This window comes from Nicotiana tomentosiformis, chromosome 9 (genome assembly GCF_000390325.3).
Source record: "Nicotiana tomentosiformis chromosome 9, ASM39032v3, whole genome shotgun sequence".
NCBI classification, from domain to species: Eukaryota; Viridiplantae; Streptophyta; class Magnoliopsida; order Solanales; family Solanaceae; genus Nicotiana; species Nicotiana tomentosiformis.
In genome coordinates, this window is record NC_090820.1 from 101338881 (window position 1) to 101365164 (window position 26284).

General features: G+C 39.4%; 1 pseudogene; it reads left to right on the forward strand.

Annotated features, from left to right (window-relative positions):
• The first annotated feature begins 25826 nt into the window (after window positions 1-25826).
• Window positions 25827-25925, forward strand: LOC117278253 (small nucleolar RNA R71; annotated as a pseudogene).
• Window positions 25926-26284: the final 359 nt, after the last annotated feature.

A 26284-nucleotide genomic window follows, 5' to 3' on the forward strand; every position in this document is an offset into this window, starting at 1 on the left:
TTCGGAACCCGTCACCCAAATTCATAAAGATGGCGTGAACATTAACACACGAAAAATTAAAAATAGTAATGAGTTTCTGCTTTATGGCCCTAAACGCCAAAAAAATGAGGAATAGTCATGGCAAAGAAATGACTATTGTTCATTTGGTCATTTCTGATGGGTCCACAAAATTTTAGGCGATCCGAAACCCGTCACTCGAATTCTTGAAGATGGCGTGAACATTAACATACAAAAAATTAGAGAATAGTCATGTGTTTCTGCTTTATGGCCCTAAACGCCAAAAATGAGGAATAGCCGTGACAAAGTAATGACTATTGTTCATTTGGTCATTTCTAATGGGTGTGAGCACCAAATTTTTGACTATATTTGAATTTTTATCACCTTATACTATGTAAATATTTTTAGAAATTTAATATATATTTTTTAGATTTGTTACATTTTTTTATATAGGGTAAGAATTAAAAATAATTTAAAAGGTCAAATAATTACTATTAGTATTATTTTTATTTTTTATCTTTATTTTTAAATAAAATAAATTTAAAAAATCGAAAACATTAAATGTTTTTTTTTAATTTTCGGATGGTAATAAGATAATAGAAATATTAAAAGTATGGAATAAAAAAAGTAAAAGTAAAAGTAGGTGAAAATTATTTTTTTTAAAAGGTAAAAGAAAGTGAAAAATTAAAAAAAATAAAAGTAAAGAATGTAAAAATTTAAAAAATGAAAAGTAAAGAAGTTGGAATTAACAAATAAAAGTAAAGGTAGCTAAATTTTGTTTTAAAAAAAGTAAAAGAAAGTAGAAATAAAAAAAAAGTAAGATAAGTGGAAATTAAAAAAAAAAGTAAAATAAGTGGAAAATAAAAAATAAAAAAAAAGTAAAAAGTGGAAAAATAAAAAAAGAAAAGTAAAGGAAAGTGGGGAATTATTTTATTTTTAAAAAAGAAGAAAAATGGGAAGTGAGAATTCTTTTTAATTAAAAAATAATAAAATAATAAAAGAAATCTGAAAAAATTCCGAATTTTTTTCTATAAATAGAAGAGAAATGTGAGGAGAGAGGAGGGAGAAGGATAAAAAAAAAAGAAGGGAGCAGGGAATTGAGAGAAATTATTTTTTTTTCTTTACTCTAAGGGAATTTCTACTCGTGTCACTCTTTCTTCGTCTTTCTTTCAAACAATCCAGCAAGTCATCACCCAAAACCCAAAAAAATATATTTCATAACATCCTTTTTTACACGCCAAAAATTGAAGTCAATAGTCGAAGTCGAGGATTTCATTGGAGGTCCGTTCACTAGGTTTGATGTTATTCGTCGCTTATGCTTGTTCGACGTTCGTCTGAGTTATTGTACCTGTTCTTTGAGACTCATTTAATTGGAAATTTTGCATTAAAGGTTTATTCTTCCCTATGTTCTTTTTATCTTATTTCATGTGATTTTATTTATTTGCCTTTAAACTTTATAAATAACAATGTAAGTTAGTCCTTAAATGCTATATGCTTAATCATGTTTTTGAAAATATGGTATTCAAACTTGCTTTAAACTTGGGAAGATTTGGACCCTAATGAGTTTGGGTTTCAATTGTTGGGTTGTAGGGTATTGGTATATGATGGTTTATTTATTCAAATATCTAAAATCATACACTTCTTCCACAAGTAATTCCATAATTCATGGCCTTCACAATAATCTCAAACTTAGGAAAGAAATAAATCATGAATGCGCTAGAATGCTTTAGGCGTACTCATAATTAATTGAATCATCGTGATTATGTATACGTTCGCGTGACATAATTACAATTCTCAAAACTAAAAATCAAGGTATGCGTTCGCGCAACTTTGGGCGAAACAACCTTAAATATAATAAAAATGCTATTAATTGCGTGCACGTACACGTGACATGATTTTGGCACAATAAACAAAATGTATTCACACACGTGATTCGTTTCAAAGATAATTCTATATTTTAATATAAAAGCGGACAGATAAAATATGGAAACAAATAAATCACAGTTTATCTAAAATTAATTCAAGTCAAGTTGTAGTCAATAAAGCGACCGTGCTAGAACCACAGGACTCGGGGAATGCCTTACACCTTCTCCCCGGTCAGCAAAATTCCTTACCCGGACTTTGTTTTCGCAGACCAATAATAATAGAGTCAAACATTCCTTTGACTAGGGATTCAAATAAAAGGTGACTTGGAACACCTAAAAAATCAATTCCAAGTGGCGACTCTGTAAATAAAATAATTCTATTCAAATTTGTCACTTTAATTGAAAAAACTCTTTAACCCATAACAATCCATAACACATATATCTTTTGGGACAAAAAGAGGTGTGACAGCTCTAGCAACTCCGCTGAAAAAAATAAACCAGAACTTCTGGTTCAGGGTTCAGAATTCGAGCTTGTAATATGATTTATACTTGGCTTTCTTGATTGTTGATATTACTGTGTTTCTGGGCCTAATGTGCTAATTGCCGCTCATTTACTGCTTTGATATTATTTGAACTATATAAACTGCCTTCTTACGCCTCCCTTCTGAGTCTTCTGAATTTATGGTACACACGTGCGCGTGGCACACTATTCTGTTAGAGGTCATCCCAAATAGAACGAGGCTGGATCAGTAACTAGGCTGGGTAGACTTTCGTGCTCCCGGTACGTTGCCCCCACCTCGGCTCGAGCTGTCCGCTTGGGTAAGCCAGGTCTAAAATACCCCCCAGAATTTAAACCTAGAATAACATAGCCTCATGCCGGATCCCTAGTAGGAATGTTTGTTTGCATCACGTGCATTTGACTTTGGGGACTCAACACAGGGGTTGGGTCCGTCTAGGACATGTGTACCAAAAAATAAAAGACCATCATGATGCATCCTACGTACTATTTGTGCATTTTGTTTGATATGATTTGCTATGTTGACCGGCTGCTAGAATAAATACAGAAAATTGAGAAAAGGCAGAAGTGAGAAGTAGGAGAGAAAATTCATCCGGTTTCCAAAAATTACGGTATTTGAAAAATCTAGAAACTCTGCCGAAATTTTGAAAAAAAAAAAGAGAAAAAGAAAAGTCAATTCAAATTGAGTAAAAAAAAATCATGTTTTCCCTGTTGTGTCAAAATCGACCGAACTACGCGGGTCTGATTCTCACAGGATGTGAGATAGGTAGGCAAACCTCATCGGTTCCGGCCCCCAATTTTTAAAAATTCAAAATGATATTTTCAGTTTAATTCCTTATTTAGAAGTTTTTCTTTGAGACGTCAAATCCAAAAATTCAAAAATATTTTCTTCCTTTTTAAAAAAAAAGGTCTTTCTCCCAAAATTCAAAATAAAAATCAAAATCCAAAAAAATATTTTCTTTCTTTTGAAATTTACAAAAAAATAGAATTCAAAATCCAAAAATATTTTCTTTCTTCTTTAGAAGTCTTTCTTTCACCAATTCTCAAAAACTAAATATCGAATAGAAAAAAAAAATTAAAAATATTTTCGTTGCTAGGAGATTTTGTCTGATTATTTGTATATGAGTAAAAAAAAGAGTTAATTTATCTATTTTATTTCTGATCTTCTTAAACTACGTAATGATTTGATTCATGCGGCGTCATGATACGTAGGCAATCCCCTTCGGATTCGATCATAGTCATAAACAAATTGAGCGAAAAAAAAAATCGAAAAAAATATTGAGTGAAAAAGAAAGAAAAGAGTGACAAAAAATAACAGAGAAAAACAAAGAGCGAAAAATAATTAAAAGAGAAAGAAAAAGAAATCAAGATATGAAAAAAATCAAAAAAGAAAAGAAAAAAAGAGCCTCCCCAGAAGGAATCAGTTCACCCCTGTTGGTGAATCATACTCAAGCTTGTTCCAAAAGCTAGTCAGGCTAGGTCTACTGCAACCAGTAGCCCTGAACTGGCCAAATCCTAAGTCCCCCATCGTGCTTTACACTCTTCCTCACAATTCACAGAATCAATAACAACGGATAGAGAGAAGTTTTACAAGAAATCAATATTTCATCAATGATTACTTTCATAATTTAACATCTCGACCTCGAATCAATATTCTCAATCTTATCGACCTTGGTGGAACCGGATACAAGTCTCCCAATATTTCAACAACAACAATAAGCATGGATAACAAGATTTAAGACTACAATTTGCAAGAAATGGAATTTCACTCGCATACTATGACTCGACCACAACGTATAGATACTCGTCACCTCAACTATACGTCGTATTCAACAACAAAACACGTAGCAAATACTCACACAATATCTATTCCCTCAAGCCAAAGTTAGACACAATACTTACCTCGCTCCGAAGGCCACTTAATTCTCAATCACAGCTTTTCCTTTGGAATTCACCTCCAAACCACTCGTATCTATTCAAAAATGACTCAATAATATTAAATATTGCTAAAGGAATTAATTATATTTCATAAATTAAATTTCGCAAATTTTCCTCCAAAAAGTCGAAAAATCGACCCCGGGTCCGCTTGGTCAAAACCCGAGGTTCTGACCAAAATCCTTTTACCCATTCATTCCCGAGCCTAAATATATAATTGGTTTTGGAATCCGACCCTAAATTGAGGTCTAAATCCCCAAATTCCTGAAATCCCTAGTTTCTACCCTAACCCCTAATTCTACCATGAAACTCTAGATTTTTGGTTGAAAATTCAAGAAATGTAATGGGTAATTGAAAGAAAATGGTTTAGAATCACTTACCAACAATTTGGGGAAGAAATAACTCTTGAAAAATCGCCTCTCATCGTTTGGTTTTTGAGAAAAATGAGTTTTTGGCTAAAATCCCATTTTTTGATTCTGTTAAGTACTGGGTGACAGTGTTCATCGCGTTCGCGAGAGCACTGTCGCGTTCGTGAAGGGTACTGGCTGTCAAGCCTTCGCGTTCACGATGATCATTCCCCCCGGCCTTCGCGTTCGCGATGAAGCAACGACCAACCACCCCCCAGGTCCCCACATGCTTCGCGTTCGCATTGGGACAATCGTGTTCGTGAAGGGTAAGTCTCCCATCACTTCGCATTCGCGTTCGCGAAGAAGAAAACTTCAGCTGCCCGGTTTACTCTTCGCATTCGCGAGAGTACCTTCGCGAACGCGAAGAAGGACATGCCAGAACACAGACTCTGCTGAAAAAAAAAACCAGATTTCCAAAGTCCAAAACATCCCGTGGTCTATGCAAAACTCACCCGAGCCCTCGGGGCTCCAAACCAAACATGCACACATGTCTAAAAATATCATACGAACTTGCTCGTGTGATCAAATAGCCAAAATAATACCTAGAACTACGAATTTAGCACCAAATCGAATGAAATCCTCAAGAACACTTAAAAATTACTATTTTCTCAACCGAAGGTCTGAATCACGTCAAATCAACTCCGTTTCTCACCAAATTTCTCACACATGTCTTAAATATCATAATGAACCTGTACCAGGCTCTGAAACCAAAATACGGACCCGGTACTAACAATGCCCAATATCAATCAATTCTTAAAAATAATTAATTTTCAGACTTTTAATTTTCATCAAAAGTTCATAATTTGAGCTAGGGACCTCCGAATTCAATTCCGGGCATACACCCAGGTCCCATAATTTGATACGGACCCACCGGGACCGTCAAAATAGGGATCCGGGCCCATTTACCAAAAATATTGACCGAAGTCAACTAAAATTAACTTTTAAAGCAAAAATTCTTATTTTTATTAGTTTTTCAACATAAAAGCTTTCCGAAAACCTGCCCGGACTGCGCACGCAAATCAAGGAGGGTAAAGATGAGATTTTTAAGGCTTAAGAGCGCAGATTCGTGTTCTAAAACATAAGATGACCTTTTGGGTCATCATATTCTCCACCTCTAAAACAACCGTTCGTCCTCGAACGAACATAGAAAAGTACCTGGGCTGGTGAAAAGGTGGGGATATCTACTTTGCATATCAGACTCAGACTCCCAAGTAGTTGCCTCAATAGGCTGACCTCTCCACTGCACTCAAACTGAAGGGTAGCTCTTTGATCTCAACTGGCGAACTTGCCGGGCTAGAATTGCCACCGGCTCCTCCTCGTAAGTCAAATCCTTGTCCAACTGGACAGATCTGAAATCTAACACATGGGACAGATCGCCGTGATACTTTCGAAGAATGGACACATGGAATACCGGATGAACAACTGATAAACTAGGTGGCAACGCAAGTCTGTAAGCCACCTCTCCCACTCTCTCCAGAATCTCAAAAGGTCCGATATACCTAGGGCTCAACTTGCCCTTCTTTCCGAACCTCATTACACCCTTCATGGGTGATACCCGAAGTAACACTCTCTCTCCGACCATGAATGCAACATCACGAACTCTACGGTCGGCATAACTCTTCTGCCTGGACTGAGCTGTGCGAAGTCGATCCTGAATAATCTTGACCTTATCCAAGGCATCCTGTACTAAGTCTGTGCCCAACAACCGAGCCTCTCCCGGATCGAACCACCCAACTGGCGATCGGCACCGCCTACCATATAATGCCTCATAGGGATCTATTTGAATGCTCGACTGGTAGCTGTTGTTGTAGGCGAACTCTGCAAGGGGCAAGAACTGATCCCACGATCCTCCGAAGTCTATAACACAAGTGCCGAGCATATCCTCCAATATCTGAATAGTATGCTCGGACTGCCCGTCTGTCTGAGGATGAAATACTATGCTCAACTCAACCCGCGTACCCAACTCACGCTGGACTGCTCTCCAAAAGTGCGAGGTAAACTGCGTACCTCGATCGGAAATGATAGACACGGGCACACCGTAAAGACGGATGATCTCCCGAATATAAATCTCTGCTAACCATTCCGAGGAATAGGTAACTGCCACAGGAATGAAATGCGCTGACTTAGTCAACCTGTCCACAATAACCCAAACTGCATCGAACTTCCTCTGAGTCCATCGGAGTCCAACAACAAAATCCATAGTGATACGCTCCCACTTCCACTCAGGAATATCTAACCTCTGAAGTAAACCACCAGGTCTCTGATGCTCACACTTTACCTGTTGGCAATTTAGGCACCGAGCTACATAGGCAACTATGTCCTTCTTCATTCGCCTCCACCAATAATGCTGCCTCAAGTCCTGATACATATTGGCGGCGCCCGGATGAATAGAATACCGGGAACTGTGGGACTCCTCAAGGATCAACTTACGAAGTCCATCCACATTAGGCACACAAATACGAACCTGCATCCTCAAAACTCCGTCATCTCCAACAGTAACCTGCTTGGCACCACCGTGCCGCACTGTGTCTCTAAGGACAAGTAAATGAGGATCGTCATCCTGCCGATCTATGATGCGCTCAAACAAAGAAGACCAAGCAACTGTACAAGCTAGAACACGGCTGGGCTTAGAAACATCCAACCTCACGAACTGGTTAGCCAAGGCCTGAACATCCAATGCAAGCGGTCTCTCACCCACTGGAATATATACAAGGCTACCCATACTAGCTGATTTGCTACTCAAAGCATCGGCCACCACATTAGCCTTCCCGGGATAATACAATATGGTGATATCATAGTCTTTCAATAGCTCTAACCACCTTCTCTGCCTCAAATTGAGTTCCTTCTGCTTGAACAAATACTGCAAGCTTCAATGATCAGTGAATACCTCACATGGCACGCCGTAAAGATAGTGCCTCCAAATCTTCAGCGCGTGAACAATGGCTACCAGTTCTAGATCATGGACAGGGTAATTCTTCTCGTGAACCTTTAGCTGCCGTGAAGCATATGCAATAACCTTGCCACCATGCATCAATATCGCTCCCAGACCAATACGAGATGCGTCATAGTATACTGTATAAGATCTTGAACCTGTGGTAACGCCAATACCGATGTCGTAGTCAAAGAAGTCTTGAGCTTCTGAAAGCTCGCTTCACACTCATCTGACCACCTAAACGGGGCACCCTTCTGGGTCAATCTGGTCAATGGGGCTCCTATGGATGAAAACCCCTATACAAATCGACGGTAATAACCCGCCAAACCCAGGAAACTACGGATCTCTGTAGCTGATGTGGGTCTAGGCCAGTTCTAAACTGCCTCAATCTTCTTAGGATCCACCTGAACACCCTCTGCTGACACAACGTGACCCAAGAAAGCAACTGAACTCAACCAAAACTCGTATTTTGAGAACTTAGCATATAATTGGTTGTCTTTCAGAGTCTGAAGAACGATCTGAAGGTGCTGCTCATGCTCCTCTCGACTGTGGGAGTAGATCAAGATATCATCAATAAACACAACCACAAAGGAATCCAAGTAGGGTTTGAACACCCGGTTCATCAAATCCATGAATGTTGCTGGGGCATTTGTTAGCCTAAATGACATCACTAGAAACTCATAATGCCCATACCGAGTCCGAAAAGCTGTCTTAGGAACAACGGATGCCCTAATCCTCAACTGATGGTAGCCAGATCTCAAATCAATCTTTGAAAACACCTTGGCACCTTGAAGCTGATCAAATAAATCACCAATCCTCGGCAATGGATATTTGTTCTTGATGGTGACTTTGTTCAACTGTCGATAATCTATACACATCCTCATCGATCCATCTTTCTTCTTCACAAATAACACAGGTGCACCCTATGGCGAGACACTAGGTCTAATGAAGCCCTTATCAAGCAAGTCTTGCAATAGCTCATTCAATTCTTTCAACTCTAGCGGGGCCATGCGATATGGCAGAATGGAAATAGGCTGAGTGCCCGGAGCCAAATCAATGCAGAAATCAATATCCCTGTCAGGTGGCATCCCCGGCAGGTCTGCAGGAAACACCTCTGGAAACTTACGAACAATCGATACAGAATCTATGGAAGGAACCTCCGCACTAGAATCGTGGACATAAGCCAAATAAGCTAAACACCCCTTCTCAACCATATGCCGAGCCTTTACATAAGAGATAACCATGCTGGCAGAATGGCCAAGATTTCTTCTCCACTCTAATCAAGGCAACCCCTGCAAGGCTAAGGTCATTGTCTTGGGGTGACAATCTAATATAACATGATAAGGTGACAACCAATCCATACCCAGTATGACATCAAAATCAACCATATCGAGAACTAGAAGATCTACACGAGTCTCAAGACTCCTAATGGTGACCACACACGGACGATAAACACGATCTACAACAATAGCATCTCCCACTGGTGTGGACACATACACAGGAGCACTCAAAGAATCAGGGGGCACAACCAAATAGGAAGCAAAATAGGATGACACATAGGAATAAGTAGATCCCGGATCAAATAGAACTGAAGCATCTCTATTGCAAACTGAAACAGTACATATGATAACAACATCAGATGACTCAGCCTCAGGCCTGGCTGGGAAAGCATAACACCGGGGCTGAGCCCCACCACCCTGAACTACTTCCCTGGGACGACCTCTAGCTGGCTGGTCTCCACTTTTAACGGCCTGACCTCCACCTCTAACAGTCTGGCCTCTACCTCTGGCTGCCTGACCCCTGCCTCTGGCTGGCTGAGCAGGTGGTGCAACAACTGGTGTCGGAACCATGGCACGAGAACTCTGATGTTGTGAGCTGCCCGTTGCCCGAGGGCAAAATCTAGCAATGTGCCTCGGATCACCACAAGTATAACATAACTTCGGTTGCTGTCTATGACTGCTAACCCTGAAACTGACCCTGTCGACCTGAATAACCACCCTGATAACTCTGGAGTGGAGGTGCCCTAATAGGAGCTGGTGGTGCACCGTAGGCTAGCTGGTCGGAATAATGCATCTGAGGACCACGACCACCTGAGGCAATGTGGGATGCCTGGAGCGCTGAATGAAACGGCCTGGGAGGATGGCCTCTACCAAAAGTACTCCTGCCTCTAGATGAGGCACCACTGAACTCACCGGAATGACGAGGTCTCTTGTCAGACCCCTGACCTCCCTGAGTAAGAACCAGTTCGACTCGTCTGGCGACATTAGCAGCCGCTTGAAAAGAAATCTCACTCCCAGTCCTCTTAGCCATCTGCAATCTGATAGGCTGAGAAAGTCCATCAATAAACCTCCTCACCCTCTCTCTCTCTCTCTTCGTGGGAAGCAGAAGAATATCATGATGGGCCAACTCCACAAAACGGGTCTCATACTGAGTAATAGTCATACTGCCTTGCTGGAGACGCTCAAACTAACGGCGACGCTCCTCTCTCAATGTGATAGGCAAAAATTGCTCTATGAAGAGCTGAGAGAACTGGTTCCAAGTAAAAGCAGGCGACCCAGCTAGTCTGGTCAACAAGTAATCTCTCCACCATTTCTTGGCGGAACCAGTCATTTGAAATGCAGCAAAATCGACCCCATTGGTCTCCACTATACCCATGTTCCGTAAAACCTCGTGACAGCTGTCAAGATACTCCTGGGGACCCTCTGAAGGAGCACCGCTGAAGTGAACATGAAAGAGCTTGATAAACCTGTCTAATCTCCATAAGACCTCAGAAGACATAGCTGGCCCATCTCCGACCTGTGCCGCAATAACCGGCTGAACTAATCCGATTGGCTGAGCTGCTGGAGCCTGATACTGGGGAGCTATCTGCTCTGGAGTGGGAGTGGTAGGAGTCTGGGCTCCTTCTCCAGCCTGGGAGACTGCTGGTGCCATGGGAAATGCGCAGTCTGGGCTACACTCTCCATAAGGCCCACCAAATGGACCAAAGCGTCCTTAAGTACTGGGGTGGCAATGAATCCCTCTGGAACCTGAGCTGGTCAGGCAGGAACAGTCTAGGATGGAACCTCCTCGTCAAGCTCTATCTGAGGCTCTACTGCTGGGGCTGCTGCTCGGGCCCTAGGCTGAGCCCTGCCCCTGCCTCGGCCTCGACCTCTGCCCCGCGTAGGAGCTGTCGCTGGAGGCTTTGGTTGCGGCTCAGCTGAGGAAGCGGTACGGGTTCTCGCCATCTTCGAGAGAATAAGAGTAGAAGAGTTTAATCAGCATTGAGAAAGCAAAATCTCATGACAGAGAAGAAAAAAAGTGAAACTTGTTCCTAAACTTCATAGCCTCTGGAAGATAAGCACAGACGTCTCCGTACCGATCCTCCAGACTCTACTAATCTTGCTCGTGAATCGTGAGACCTAAGCAACCTAGTGCTCTGATACCAACTATCACGACCAGAAATTTCCCACCGACGGGACCGTGATGGCGCCTAACATTTCACTTGCTAGGCAAGCCAACGTTAGAGAATCATTAACCACTTTCTTATTTCCATTAAGTAATTAAAAATAATTAACTAAGATAGAATATAATAAGTGCGGAATATCATAAAATTATATTAACTACTACCACCCGGATCTGGAGTCACCATTCACGAGCATTCTAGAATTTACGACAAGTAATAGTCTGAAAGAAATACAACTGTCTGAATGAAAGAAAACAGTATGACATAAAAGATAGACGGGGACTTCAAGGTCTGTGAACGCCGACAGATCTACCTTGAGTCTTCGGACAGCGGGCCAGTAGATAATCTCGATCAACCTGAGCCGGTATCAAAATCTGCACAGAAAGTGCAGAGTGCAGCATCAGTACAACCGACCCCATGTACTGGTAAGTGTCGAGCCTAACCTCGGCAAAGTAGTAACGAGACTAGGACAAGACACCCACATATAACCTGAACAATATAATCATGCTAGTGACAACAATAGTAAATAAAGCAATAACGCAGAAATAATGGGAAGGGAACATACAATGGAGAAATACAACATAAAGAGTGAGAATAATGAAAAGACAGAATTAAATAGAAAATCCCTTAAACGAATTGAGCAATTAAAACAGCAAAGAAAAACTGCACGACATCACCCTTCGTGCTTTTACTCTCAACCTCACCAAATAACAAATAAGACTGCACAGCATCACCCTTCGTGCTTTTACTCTCTTCCTCACAACATAAATAATTTATGTACGGCATCACCCTTCATGCTTTACACTCTTCCTCACTATATAATTAAATTATGCACGGCATCACCCTTCGTGCTTTACACTCTTCCTCACAATTCACAGAATCAATAACAACGGATAGAGAGAAGTTTCACAAGAAATCAATATTTCATCAATGATTACTTTCACAATTTAACATCTCGACCTCGAATCAATATTCACAATCTTATCGACCTTGGTGGAATCGGATACAAGTCTCCCAACATTTCAACAACAACAATAAGCATGGATACCAAGATATAAGACTACAATTTGCAAGAAATGGAATTTCACTCGCATACTATGACTCAACCACAACGTATAGATGCTCGTCACCTCAACTATACGTCATATTCAACAACAAAACACGTAGCAAATACTCACACAATACCTATTCCCTCAAGCCAAAGTTAGACACAACACTTACCTCTCTCCGAAGGCCGCTTAATTCTCAATCACAGTTTTTCCTTTAGAATTCACCTCCAAACCACTCGTATCTACTCAAAAATGACTCAATAATATCAAATATTGCTAAAGGAATTAATTCTATTTCACAAATTTTCCTCCAAAAAGTCGAAAAATCGACCCCGGGCTTACTTGGTCAAAACCCGAGGTTCGGACCAAAATCCTTTTACCCATTCATCCCCGAGCCCGAATATATAATTGGTTTTGGAATCCGACCCCAAATTGAGGTCTAAATCCCCAAATTCCCGAAATCCCTAGTTTCTACCCTAACCCCTAATTCTATCATGAAACTCTAGATATTTGGTTGAAAATTCAAGAAATGTAATGGGTAATTGAAAGAAAATGGTTAAGGATCAATTGCCAATAATTTGGGGAAGAAATGACTCTTGAAAAATTGCCTCGCACCGTTTGGTTTTTGAGAAAAATGAGTTTTTGGCTAAAATACCATTTTTTGATTCTGTTAAGTGTTGGGCGACAGTGTTCATCGCGTTCGCAAGAGCACTGTCCCATTCGCGAAGGGTACTGGCTGCCAAGCCTTTGCGTTCGTGAGACCCAGCTCGCGTTCACGATGATCATTCCCCCCTGGCCTTTGCGTTCGCGAGACATGGCTCGCGTTCGCGATGAAGCAACGAGTAACCACCCCCAGGTCCCCACATGCTTTGCGTTCGCGTTGGGACAGTCACGTTCGCGAAAGTTAAGTCTCCCATCACTTTGCGTTCGCGACCAGTCCTTCGCGTTCGTGAAGAAGAAAACTTTAGTTGCCCGGTTTGCTCTTCGCGTTTGCGAGAGTACCTTCGCGAACGCGAAGAAGGACATGCCAGAAAACGGACTCTGCAGAAAAGAAACCAGATTTCCAAAGTCCAAAATATCTCGTGGCCCATCCGAAACTCACCCAAGCCCTTGGTGCTCTAAACCAAACATGCACACAGGTCTAAAAATATCATACGAACTTGCTCGTCGATCAAATCACCAAAATAACACCTAGAACTATGAAATTATCACCAAATCGAATGAAATCCTTAAGAACACTTAAAAATTACTATTTTCTCAACCGAAGGTCCGAATCACGTCAAATCAACTCCGTTTCTCACCATAATGAACCTGTACCGAGCTCCGGAACCAAAATACGGACCCAGTACTAACAATGCCCAACATCAATTAATTCTTAAAAATAATTAATTTTCAGACTTTTAATTTTCATCAAAAATTCATAATTTGAGCTAGGGACCTCCGAATTCGATTCCGGGCATACGCCCAGGTCCCATAATTCGATACGGACCCACCGGGCCTGTCAAAATATGGATCCAGGTCCATTTACCAAAAATGTTGACCGAAGTCAACTAAAATCAACTTTTAAAGTAAAAATTCTTATTTTCATTAGTCTTTCAACATAAAAGCTTTCTGGAAACCTGCCCGAACTGCGCATGCAAATCGAAGAGGGTAAAAATGAGATTTTTAAGGCTTAAGAGTGTAGATTCGAGTTCGAAAACATAAGATGACCTTTTGGGTCATCACATAAGTTCTTCTTTCCTTCCCCCGAAAGGGATATCTCTTGTCTAAATTCATTGTCCATTTCATTGTTTGTTGTTCTTTAAATCCCTTTCGGTCTAACTCTATTCCAAAACTAAGGCAAATAAGGAATAGCAAAATTGATTTACAGGGTTTTCGTTTGATACAAGCTAATATTCAAGAGGCACCCAGCCTTGGTAGGGGCATCAAATCAACTCTGATTGGCCATGGTGGCTGATGCTTTGAAATCGAAAAATCTCGAAAGGAGGAAATCAAATTGAAAGTGCCTACAAGGCAAAATGAAGTTGAATAGGTTAAGTCCCAAGTGGTTAACCGTTTTGGCAAAGTTTGAAAAGCCAAAGGTTCCCCAATGCTTTGGAATTGAAAGTTTTGGAGGAAAGAAGTCGAAAGTGAAATGCCACAAAGGCAAAATAAAGTTGAAAAGTTTAAGTTCCACGCGACCAACCATCACGTAAAAGTTTGAAAAGTCAAAGGCTCTCTGGGGCCAGAAATGCAAGTAGTATTCACAAAACATTTAGTGACAATTTGAAATCATCATCAAAAGAAGACGGGCACAAAGCCAAGCTGCCAAAGACATCAAGGCCACAAACCGACCACCACTTTTAAAACTCACAATTTTTCTTTATTTGCAGCAGGAACAAAGCAGTGCAGAATGGCAACTCCTAAAAGACGAATGTCACCAAAGGTAAGTTTCCTCAAAATCTCCACTTTCCTTTATTTTTAGCATGCATCACTACTGTTCATACCTCTCATTTTCGTAGCTTAACCCAGGTAGAACCTTTTCTCCTAGGGGGATCCAGCTCATAGTTCTGGGTAGAAGTACTCTTCGCTCAGGATGTTTTGCATAGCTTAACCCAGGTAGAACCTTTTCGCCCAGGGGGATCCAGCTCATAGATCCAGGTAGAAGTACTCTTTGCTCAAGTTGTTTTACATAGCTTAACCCAGGTAGAATCGTTTCGCTTAGGGGGATCCAGCTCATAGTTCCGGGTAGAAGTACTCTTCGCCCAGGTTGTTTTACGTAGCTTAACCCAGATAGAACATTTTCGCCTAGGGGGATCTAGCTCATAGTTCCAGGGTAGAAGTACTCTTTGCTCAAGTTGTTTTTCATAGCTTAACCCAAGTAGAACCTTTTTGCCTAGGGGGATCCAACTCATAGTTCCGGGTAGAAGTACTCTTCGCTCATGTTGTTTTACGTAGCTTAACCCAGGTAGAACCTTTTCGCCTAGGGGGATCCAGCTCATAGTTCCGAGTAGAAGTACTCTTCGCTCTTGTTGTTTTACATAGCTTAACCCAGGTAGAACCTTTTCGCCTAGGGGGATCCAGCTCATAGTTCCGGGTAGAAGTACTCTTCGCTCAGGTTGTTTTACGTAGCTTAACACAGGTAGAACCTTTTCGCCTAGGGGATCCAGCTCATAGTTCCGGGTGGAAGTACTCTTCGCTCAGGATGTTTTATATAGCTTAACCCAGGTAGAACCTTTTCGCCTAGGGGGATCCAGCTCATAGTTCCGGGTAGAAGTACTCTTCGCTCAGGTTGTTTTACGTAGTTTAACCCAGGTAGAATCTTTTCACCTAGGGGGATCCAGCTCATAGTTCCGGGTAGAAGTACTCTTCGCTCAGGTTGTTTTACGTAGCTTAACCCAGGTAGAAAATTTTCTCCTAAGGGGATCCAGCTCATAGTTCTGAGTAGAAGTACTCTTCGCTCAAGTTGTTTTTCGTAGCTTAATCCAGGTAGAATCTTTTCTCCTATGGGGATCCAGCTCATAGTTCCGGGTAGAAGTACTCTTCGCTCAGGTTGTTTTATGTAGCGTAACCTAGGTAGAACCTTTTCGCCTAGGGGGATCCAGCTCATAGTTCCGGATAGAAGTACTCTTCGCTCAGGTTGTTTTACGTAGCTTAACTCAGGTAGAACTTATTCACCTAGGGGGATCCAGCTTATAGTTCCGGGTAGAAGTACTCTTAGCTCAGGTTGTATTACGTAGATTAGCCCAGGTAGAAACTTTTCGCCTAGGGAGATCCAGCTCATATTCCGGGTAGAAGTACTCTTCGCCTAGGCTCGCTTTTCGCAATTTAACCCAGGTAGAACCTTTTCGCCTAGGGGATTCATTTTCATTTCAGTAATACAGGGTGTCATCGCATGGTTACATTTTCTTTCAGTAATACAGGACTCCATCCTATGATTACATTCGCTTTCCGTAATACATGGTACCAACCCCTGGTTATATTTCCTTGCCAATATCAGGATACACCAATCCCTAGTCACTTTTCTAACATAGGGTCTCCACTCCCTAGTTTCTTTCATTTCCTAGTCTTTGATTTTTTCGGGGTACTCCATTCCCGACCTTTTATTGCTTTCAATAAAGAAGTAGTTTAGAATTTTGTTACAATAACTCACGAAAGTTTCCTAGTGCAAACTGGGGCAGAAAAATTTCGTTTGTTTATTTTGGTGTCTGAGTAGGTTTTACCTCGAGGCACGGGGTTCGAGATGAACAAAAGAAGAAGTCTCAATTCATAATAAAAGAAAAGAAAAAATAGGTGAATCCAAAATAGAAAAGTAGTTGAAAAGATGTGGAATGCTCAAGACATGACTAAAGCCACGAGCATTGGAGTCACGTTTTAATTAGAAGAAGCTATAGAACAATGAGCTAGTACCTACATCTAGCGAGCATCAAGGTTTAGATCAGAATCTGCATGAAGAACCAGTCAAGACTCAAGATCAAGTTTTAGAATACTCATAGATAGGAATCTTGTAACTCATAGTTGATAGGCTTGTTGAGTTTCTTTTTTATTTTGATATAATAGCAGGACCGCGGACTCGAGCCTCGACGGAACCTTACTCGACTCCTCAACTCATCATTCCACCATTCTCCTTGACCTACACGTGACCTGATTCCCCTATAACTCGGGATATGTAGGCTGTCCAAAATCAGGACTCGGTTGCACCCTGTCTTTTATTTCTTTTCGTTTTGAATAACGGTTTGGTCAAACATTAGTCACATGACTCACCTAGTCTTTTTCTGAAAACTCTTCATGTTTCCAAGTAAAGAGGGGAAGATGTGAGCACCTAATTTTTGACTATATTTGAATATTTATCACCTTATACTATGTAAATATTTTTAGAAATTTAATATATATTTTTTAGATTTGTTACATTTTTTTTATATAGGGTAAGAATTAAAAATAATTTAAAAGGTCAAATAATTACTATTAGTATTATTTTTATTTTTTATATTTATTTTTAAATAAAATAAATTAAAACAAACCGAAAAAATTAAATTTTTTTTTTAATTTTCGGATGGGAATAAAATAATAGAAAAATTAAAAGTATGGAATAACAAAAGTAAAAGTAGGTGGAAATTATTTTATAAAAAAGGTAAAAGAAAGTGAAAAATTTAAAAACATAAAAGTAAAAGAATGTGTAAATTTAAAAAATGAAAAGTAAAAGAAGTTGGAATTAAAAAATAAAAGTAAAGGTAGCTGAATTGTTTTTTAAAAAAGGTAAAAGAAAGTAGAAATTAAAAAAAAAAAAAAGAAGTAAGATAAGTGGAAAATAAGAAAAATAAAAGTAAAAAGTGGGAAATTAAAAAAAAAAGTAAAGGAAAGTGGTGAATTATTATTTTTTTAAAAAGAAGAAAAATGGGAAGTGGAAATTTTTTTTAATTAAAAATAATAAAATAATAAAACAAATCTGAAAAAATTCCGATTTTTTTTTCTATAAATAGAAGAGAAATGTGAGGAGAGGAGGGAGAAGGAGAAAAAAAGAAGGGAGGAGAGAATTGAGAGAAATTATCTTTTTTTTCTTCTACGCTAAGGGAATTTCGTGTCATTCTTTCTTCGTCTTTCTTTCAAACAATCGAGCAAGTCATCACCCAAAATCCAAGAAAAAATACTTCATAACATCCTTTTTTACACGCCAAAAAGTGGAGTCAATAGTCGAGGTCGAGGATTCCATTGGAGCTCCATTCACTAGGTTTGATATTATTCGTCGCTTATGCTTGTTCGACGTTCATCTGAGTTATTGTACCTGAGTTAAAATATGGAATTAATAGCATTTTTATTATATTTAAGGTTGTTTCGTCCAAAGTAGCGCGAACGCATACCTTGATTTTTATTTTTAGGAATCGTAATTATGTCACGCGAACGTATACATAATCACGATGATTTAATTAATTATGAGTACGCCTAAAACATTCTAGCGCATTCATGATTTGTTTCTTTCCTAAGTTTGAGATTATTGTGAAGGCCATGAATTATGGAATTACTTGTGGAAGAAGTGTATGATTTTAGATATTTGAATAAATAAACCATCATATACCAATACCCTACAACCCAACAGTTGAAGCCCAAACTCATTAGGGTCCAAATCTTCCCAACTTTAAAGCAAGTTTGAATACTATATTTTCAAAAACATGATTAAGCATATAAAATTTAAGGACTAACTTACATAATTATTTATAAAGTTAAAGGCAAATAAATAAAATCAGATGAAATAAGATAAAAAGAACAGAGGGAAGAATAAACCTTTAATGCAAAATTTCCAATTTTCAATCACGGATTCACACACGTGATTCGTTTCAAAGATAATTTTATATTTTAATATAAAAGTGGACAGATAAAACATGGAAACCAATAAATTACAGTTTATCTAAAATTAATTCAAGCCAAGTTGTAGTCAATAAAGCGACCGTGCTAGAACCACAGGACTCGGGGAATGCCTTACGCATTCTCCCCGGTCAACAGAATTCCTTACCCGGACTTTATTTTTGCAGACCAATAATAATAGAGTCAAACCTTTCTTTGACTAGGGATTCAAATAAAAGGTGACTTGGAACACCTAAAAAATCAATTCCAAGTAGCGACTCTGTAAATAAAATAATCTCTATTCAAATTTGTCACTTTAATTGAAAAAAGTCTTTAACCTACAACAATCCATAACACATATATCTTTTGGGGCAAAAGGAGGTGTGACAATGGGCCCACAAAATTTTAGGCTATCCAGAGCCCGTCACCCTAATTCTTGAAGATGGCGTGAACATTAACACACGAAAAATTAGAAACAGTCATGAGTTTTTGCTTTATGGCCCTAAACGCCAAAAAATGAGGAACAGTCATGACAAAGTGACGACTATCGTTCATTAGGTCGTTTTTGATGTGCCCACAAAGTTTTAGGTGATTCATAGCCCTTTGCTCGAATTTATGAAGATGACGTGGACAATAACACACGAAAAATTGAAAATAGTCATAAGTTTCTGCTTTATGGCCCTAAACGCCAAAAAATGAGGCGTAGTCATGGCAAAGCAACGACTATTTTTCATTTAAACGTTTCTGATGGGCCCACAAAATTTTAGGCGATTCGGAGCCCGCCACCCAAATTTTTGAAGATGGCGTGAACATTAACACACGAAAAATTGGAAATAGTCATGAGTTTCTGCTTTATGACCCTAACGCCAAAACAATGAGGAACAGTCATGGCAAAGCGATGACTATTGTTTATTTGGTCGTTTATGATGGATCCACATATTTTAGGCAATTCGGAGCCCTTCGTCCGAATTCATGAAGATGGCTAACGAGCGCGAAACACAACACGAAATTAATGCTCGCTAGCAAAAGATGGTATAGTTATGATTATCTTCTCCACAGTGATTGAACTTAAACAATGTTCAAGTAATTTCTAGCTTAACGCTATTCAGGATGATTAACACATTAGTTGTGATAATTAACAACTAAAATTAACTACGAAACTAAAATAATTAACAATTGATCACTTGAAGACTAGAGTTGAGAAACACTGAAATATCAATGGGAGAAATAAGGGTCGTGACAGAATAGGTGCAAGATAGCTATTTGGGACCCAACTCTAGTTCAATTCACTCTAATGTTCTAATGATTCTCACTAATTCACTCGATGATTAGTTCAAACGTGTAGTCAAGACTCCTCTCTCGATTAAATCTTAACTCTACGAGGTGAACTAATATAAGCTCTGTGAAAGTATGCAAGCATGCGTTAATGGATTAGTCTTCAGGAAAACGTCTCTTGAATATTCTCCTAACTTGATTTAATCAACAATTCAACAAGCTCTTTCGATTACTTAAGAGAATCACTTAATTAAACCAAATAAAATAATACAAGATAATCACCACAATATTCCTCTTTTAATTAAATAAACTGGTGAATAAAGTTACAAATAATTCAAAGCTCCATAAACGAATTTAAGCAAAGAACTAGAGTTACAATCCACAAATATCAATCAAAATACCATATCTGTCAAACCCTAAGGGAAACTACTCCATAATCATGGTGGAAGTCATCACAAATAGAATTAAAGAGTAAGAAAACATCAATCTCATGTTACAATCTAAACTCCAGTATTGAATTGATGGAAAGATGATGAAATCGTGTGTCTTCTAGCCTCCAATGCTCTTCAAAAGCTTCCAAGGGAAAAAAGTTCCTTCAAAAACGTCTTTTTTAATCCTTAATTTTAGTTATATCTCTCTCTAGCTTTGTGCTCTCGGCGCATGGTACGCTATCGTGCGCCGTCTGTGAATCGCCAAGGCTAGGAAGAGAGGACGACCTGCAAAACAATAGCACGTGACCGTAGGAAGCTCTGTTAGAGCAAGTGTGATTGCTGATACCATCGAAAGAGAAAACTCATAGCAAGTGGTAACTCCGATTGGCAACCCGTTCCCAGCTAGGTCAATATATTTGGGGGTGAAGAATAATAACCCAGATGTGCACAAGAAACTGATCTTATGCCCGCGTACAACACCAAATCAACCAATTATGGCTTCAAATCCTGTTGCTAGAGAAATTTCACCTGGGGAGATAAGAGAATCAAGTGTTACACGAGCAACTAGGGCTGAGGAAGGAGAACAGCAGGCAAATCCAAAGACTCCGACAAAATCCGCAGCACCGTGGACAACTCCTTTTGCTGGAAATCTCTCTGCTGAGAATGGTATGTACCTAACTTACATTGCACCTGAAATTGTGAATGGTCAATTTGTCATCAATTTAAATAAAATTGAAATTGAGCGTGAAACTGAAAAGTGGAAGAAATCTCTTATTTTCTATATAATTGGGGAAATTCCTGGGTACAATCATATGAGAAAATACATCTCACAATTTTGGAACAATGTGGTTGGACCAGAATTGTTTCTTCATGAAGAGGGGTACTATATCGTTAAAGTTAAGAGCCTAGGTGATTTGGAGAAAGTATTGTATGGTGGCCCTTATACCATCAATAGCAGACCAATCATTCTAAAACAATGGACCCCGAATTTTGATTTCAATGATGAATTCTTGACATAAATTCCATTGTGGGTGAAGTTTCCAAAACTTCTGATGAACTGCTGGGGCAAAATACATTAAGCAGGATGGCTAGCACCATTGGTAATCCATTATTTTTAGACCAATGCATTGCAAAACAAACCAGGGTGTCATATGCTAGAATTTTGATTGAAGTGAATATCACAAAGAAACTACCTACTGAAGTAACATTTAAGGATCCCTCTAGTATACAATTTCAACAACCCATTAAATTTGAATGGAGGCCAACATTCTGTGCCGAGTGCTTGCAGATTGGCCATGACTGTAGCAAGCAAAAGAAGGAAGTGAGAATTGGCCCACTGTAAAGAGCCAGACCTAAGCTAGTTCAAGCATGAAAACCAAAATATAACCAGCAACCAACAGATAAAATGTAGAACCAACAACAATCTTTGCATCAGAGTGAAGCTAATGAAAGGGGTAAACATGAACTTGGTCTACAATTAATGAGACCACTAGAGCAGGTTGGATTCAGATGCGAGCAAAAGGATCCACTTCAGTTTAGAAATTACCTGAAAACCAATCAAGTAGACAACATGAGAGAACATATAGGAAAGACAGGCATCATCATGCAACTAATGCAAAGATGATAATGACCAAGAATGGCTTCCAAGCTTAGCTTGTAGAGGGAATGAGAGATGAGAACACTAGGTCTCCTGATATAGGAGGTGAACTCATACTATCTCAATGACTTGGCTATTCTGGAATGTTAGGGGAATCGATAAGAGATACAAGCTGAAAGAGCTTAAGCAGTATCTCAGAGATAATCAAATTAGATTAGCTGGTTTATTAGAAACTAGAGTCAAAGAAAATAAAGCACAATCTATAGCTAGCAAGGTGGCTCCTAACTGGATAGGCTAACTAACTACACAGAAGCAATTAATGGGAGAATATGGCTTCTGTGGAATGCTAAAAGCTATGAAATTCAACTCATAGCAAAGGCAGCCTAGCTGCTTCATTGTCAGGTGACTGGTAAGCTGAATGGTATGGTTTATATGCTCACAGTGGTATATGGGTTCAACACAGTAAATAAAAGGAAAGCTTTGTGGAATCAACTTGAACAGATTGCCCCCATGATCAAGATGCCTTGGATTTTATGTTGAGATTTCAATGTTGTCCTAATTCCTCAAGATAGACAAGGCAATCCTGTGAGTTTAGCTGAATTGAAAGAATTCTCAGAATGCTACAATAGCCTATTAATAAATGAAATACCTTGGAAGAGAGATTACTATACATGGACCAACAACCAAAGAGGGGATGCCAGAGTATGGAGTAGACTTGATAGGGCAATTACAAATGATGATTGGATGATGCAATATGGGCACTTGATTGTAACCTATGGAGAACCATTCATATCATACCATAATCCTATGCTTATACCTTTAAGAGGGCCAAGGAACAACATTAAAGTTCTCTTTGGGTTCTTTAACATCTGGGCAAATCATGAGCACTTTAATCAGATTGTAGCACAAAGATGGTCCAAAACTATGACAATTGAAAAGAGGAGGAATTTGTGGTTTAAACTAAAACAATTGAAACCGGCCTTTAAGCAACTAAACTCAACTGAGTTCAAAGGGGTGGCAAGGAAAATTATACAAGCCAGAGAAACTCTGAAAGAGATTCAAGAAGCAATGCATACCCACAACCATAATGAAGGAAAAGCAAACTCAGAAGCAGATTCATGAGATTAACTCCTTAACAGGTCATAAACTACAAGAACCAAGAGCAATCAAAGCTGAATTTGTTGACTTTTATAAATCCTTTATGGGAAAGCAGCATCTAGCTTACCATTTGTCAATAGATTGGTTATGAGGAATGGTCCTTGTCTATCACATGCACAACAGAAAGATTTGTGTGCCAATGTTACAGAGTCAGAAATCTATGAAGCGCTGAATACAATTGGGGATTGTAAAGCCCCAGGGATATATGGGTTCAATGCTTTATTTTTCAAGAGATCATGGCCCATTATCAAAAAAGATGTTTGTGAAGCAGCGAAGGAATTCTTTGATACATGGATCCTATATATGGCCATAAATTGCACCACTCACCTTACTGCCAAAAGTTGCCAACCTAGAAATAGTAAAGGATTATCGACCCATAGCATGCTACACAGTATTGTATAAGCTGATTGCCAAAGTCATAACTGGAAGAATGCAAAAGGTTATGAGTCATATCATCTCAGACTCACAAGTAGGCTTCATTTCAGGGAGAAGAATAGCGGACAACATAATATTATCTCATGAGCTGGTTAAGTCATACTATAGGAAGCACATTTCTCCTAGATGCATGATAAAGTAGACCTACAAAAGGCTTATGACTCTATAGAATGGATATACTTAGAGCAGGTTCTTGAGGGACTAGAGCGTCACAACTAAAGCACTCACTATTCTCAAGGTATAATAAAGTTAATAGATATTGCCTTCAATTCAAATCATAGCACATGATTTTCTACTCCTAACAAAAATAAAAACTAACTACACCCGGTTCAAACAAAACCCTTGGAAAAGAACCGCGGCACAAAGAAAAAATAAGGGGGAATTAATACACTACCTAACAAAAGAAAATCTTTTTGTCTTTTTCTTTCAGTTTTAATCCCTCAAGAAACCCGTCGAATGATATCCATCATCAGGAAAAATCGATTTTTTTTCAATTTTTATGTTTTTTCCAATTTTCCAACTACTATAACTAACAAAGCTAACACATATACATACAACATACAATTATTCCCCACCCCACACTTTAAGTTGTGGCATGTCCCCATGACACACAATTAAAAAGCATAAGGTAAAGGAAGGTTCCCTGAACATCTAGTCGGGGTCTGAGTCGAAGTCGGGCTCCATTCCTCGCCTTCGGACTAATGTGCACATCCAGGCGGAAAACTTCTTCTCAGCCTTCTTGGGATACACCCCACACTTATCTTTCTCACTCAATGCATCCTTCTCTTTGAGACCTTCACTTTTCATTCAATACTTGCAGCTGGTTTTTCCTTTAGTGCCCCCTTTTCTACATTCATATCAAAAGTCACCGTCTCCTAGACCACTCTAAGCATGAGTTTCATCTCGTGTATATCTAATATAGCTCTACCTGTTGCTAAGAATGGTCTTCCTAGGATGAGGGGGACCTCCTTGTTCTCTTCCACATTCACCACTATAAAGTCTACAGAAAATACAAACGTGCCCACCCGAACTAACACATCTTCCACTATTCCCTCGAATATTAAAGTCGTTTGGTCCGCCAGCTGTAAAGATATTGGCACCGACCTTATCTGTCCAATCTCCTTCTCAAGTTTCCTGTAAATAGATAGAGGCATTAAGTTAATTGATGCACCAGAATCACATAAAGACTTATCAAAATTTATAGTCCCTAATGAGCAAGGTATAGTAAAACTCCCTGGATATCCACACTTTTGTGGGAGTTTATTTTTCAATATAGCACTGCAATGCTCTGTAAGATTGACCGTTGAGGTCTCCTTTACTTTCCTCTTCTTTGTGAGGATCTCTTTCATAAATTTGGCATAAGCAGGCATTTGTGAGAGCACTTCTGTAAATGGTAAGTTTACCTGGACTTGTTTTAGCACATCCAGAAATCTCCCAAACTGCTTGTCCAACTTTTCTCTATATATCTTTTGAGGGAAAAGTAAAGCAGGCAGATGCTCGCTCTTCTCAGGTTCCTCTCTTCTCGATTTTTCTTCCTTCTTCTTCTTCTTCTTCTTCTTCTTCTTCTTAGTTTTCATCGGGCCTTTTGTCTTCTTGTCATCATCACTTTTCAGATGCTCCCCACTTTCTTTTGTAATTATCACATCTTTTTGGATTGGGGTGGTATCCTTCAACACTTGCCCACTTTTCAAGGTCACAACATTCACTGTTTCTTTGGGATTTCTCTCACTATCAGCGGGGAGAGTTCCTAGAATCCTCTCATACAATAGAGTGGCTAGCTGCCCAACCTGTCTTTCTAAGTTTTGAAAACTAGTACCTATTTCTTTGATAGCTGCTCCATGTTCATGTATAGCTGCGCTATGAGTTTTAAGCCTCTCATCAGTTTTCAGAATGAAGGCCTTCATGAGATCTTCTCTGCCAGACTAAATGGGTTGTTGAGGCTGAAATTGCTGTCTCTGCTAATTTTGGAATGCTGGCGCTCCTTGTCCCTAGGGTCTAGAGTTATTTTTTTTCCATGCATTCGCGGTACCCCCAGGTGAACTCTATGAAAAACTGGGGTGCCTATGACCCATTGCATTGAAATTGTAGTTTCCCACAACATTTACTTCTTGAGTTAAGGCTTGACACTCATGAGTAGGGTGTCCTCTTCCACATATATCACATGCTGCATGAGGCTCACTCTGTATTGTATCCAAGGTCAGCTTCCTTATTTCTTCAGCCATAACATCAAGCTGTGCCTGCACAAATGTGTTAGCATCAAACTGGTGAATACCAGTTGATCTTCTTCTTTCAGCACTCTCAGAGTGCCACTGATTAGCATCATCAGATAACTCGTCAAGAATTGTAACTATCTCCTCTGGAGTCTTCTTCATCAACGGACCTCCAGCTGCATTGCTCAATGTTCTACGTGAGGCCGGTGTCAATCCATCCCAAAAGTCCTGGAGTTGCATCCAGAGTTCAATTCCTCTATGTTGACACTTTCTAACAATCTCCTTAAACCTCTCCCATGCTTCAAAAACAGTTCCATTCTCTTTCTGGCAGAAGTTATGGATTTCTCTTCTAAACTTGCCCCTCTTATCTGAGGAGAAATATTTATCAAGGAATTTTCTAGTCATCTCCTCTCATGTTCTAATTGATCCTGTGGGTAAACTTTGAAGCCACTGCTTTGCATCATCTTTAAGAGAAAAGGGGAATGCCCTTAGATACACTGCATCTTATGACACACCATTGTATTGAAAGGTGTTCATAATCTCCTCGAAGTCCATTAGATGTGTGTTTGGATCTTCGTTTGGCTTCCCTCTGAAGACACAACAATTCTGAAGGGTTTGAAGCAACTCTTTCTTTAACTCAAAATTGTTTGCTGCAATTGGAGGTGGTCTAACACTTGATAAACCTTGATTGTAGACCGGTCTAGCATAATCGCCAA